General features: G+C 30.3%; 1 long non-coding RNA gene across 1 annotated transcript in view; it reads left to right on the plus strand.

Moving 5' to 3' along the window:
* The first annotated feature begins 1177 nt into the window (after positions 1-1177).
* The window catches only part of LOC111085653, a 7011-nt gene continuing 6704 nt past the window's right edge, over positions 1178-1484 (plus strand). The window contains exon 1 of the long non-coding RNA XR_002610460.1: positions 1178-1261. This is a non-coding gene — a long non-coding RNA (uncharacterized LOC111085653). The remainder of the gene's footprint in view (positions 1262-1484) is intronic.

Below are 1484 nucleotides of genomic sequence, written 5' to 3' on the forward strand. Positions count from 1 at the left end.
CTTTAATTTATTTTATAATGGTTGGAGACAGCTTGGGTTCCTCGTCATCGAATTTTAATTTACTTTCACTGTTTTTACTGGTTGTTTGGCGCAGATAGCCTCCTTCCTTTGCGCCATAAAACACCAAACAACATCAAGATATTCCTGTAGTGAAAGTATGCTTGCTCTCTTTCATGGTTACATATTTCACTAAATTATCTTATAAAGCTTCTTTTATCAGTCTTTTTATAATTTTTTCCAACTACAGAAGAAATACTAACTGGTCTTCAATTTCCAGAACAACTCTTATAATCCCATTTAGAAATAGAAGTAACATTAACAATTTTCAAATCCTTGGACATCTGCCCACTGTCTACTGACCTACCAAAAATAAAAGAGGAGAGAGGCTTACATATCTGATATTTGACTTTCTTTAAAATCATGTGGAAAACATTGTTCGTAGTGCATTATCTGTTCTTAGTCTGTCTTTTTTTTTTTCACCACTTACAATCAAGGAATAAACACCTACGTGATTCAGGTGAATTCCAGTATTTACCATAGAATGCTGAAGATCATGAATATTGCTAACATCCTCCCATGTAAAAACAGAAGAGAAAAAATATATATTTAAAATCTCAGTCATGCTCTTGTCTTTAATAAAAACCTGGCTATCATCATTCTTTCAGGTCCCAGTCCCATTTTATTGTTTTATCTACTTTAAAAAATTCTTTGCTGTTAGTTTTAACATTACCAACCAGCTGTTTCTCATAAACCCTTTTTGATTTCCTAGTTTCTCTTTTAACAAATGCCCGAGTTTCTGATAGTTCTGTAAATCATGCATTTTATCTGTTGGATTTATCCCTGATTATCTAGTTTGAAATAATGTCTCAAACTCAGTTGGCTGTTTATAAGTTTCAGTTTTTCCAAACTCTTTCTTTTTCTAATGGAAATGTTTTAAAAAGATTTGTATTGTCTTTTTTTTCAAAATAAATATGACCATGTGTATTTGAAAGCTAATGGTCAATTATAAGAGTCCTTTTGTCAATATTTATATTTGTTTTTGATCTGTATCAAAAGTTGTGTTTAATGTAATATTATAACTTACCTGAAAGGCTGAAGAACAAATTACAGCTGTAAGTTTATGTATTGAGAGATGATGGTTTGGAAAATATTTGAACTTTTTATTGTTCTGTCTTAGGCCACAGACAAACATGGTATCAGTGCTTTGTTAGCAGCCATATGGGAAGGCCATACTTCTTGTGTGAAACTCATGTTAGAAAAGGTTTGTAATGGTTTCCTTTCTTTTCTTTTTCATCTTGCATATAAAAAAACATGAATAATTTAAGATATTCGATGTAATATATTATTTTTCATAATTAGAGATACTCGTCCTTTGTCTGTGTTATGAACTTAAAAATATGTGTGTAGATGCTATGATAAATAACACAAAAATCGTAACTTTCACACAATTTATTTATAACATAACATATTATTAGAGTATTCAT

The sequence above is a fragment of the Limulus polyphemus genome, unplaced genomic scaffold, assembly GCF_000517525.1.
Source record: "Limulus polyphemus unplaced genomic scaffold, Limulus_polyphemus-2.1.2 Scaffold532, whole genome shotgun sequence".
NCBI lineage: Eukaryota > Metazoa > Arthropoda > Merostomata > Xiphosura > Limulidae > Limulus > Limulus polyphemus.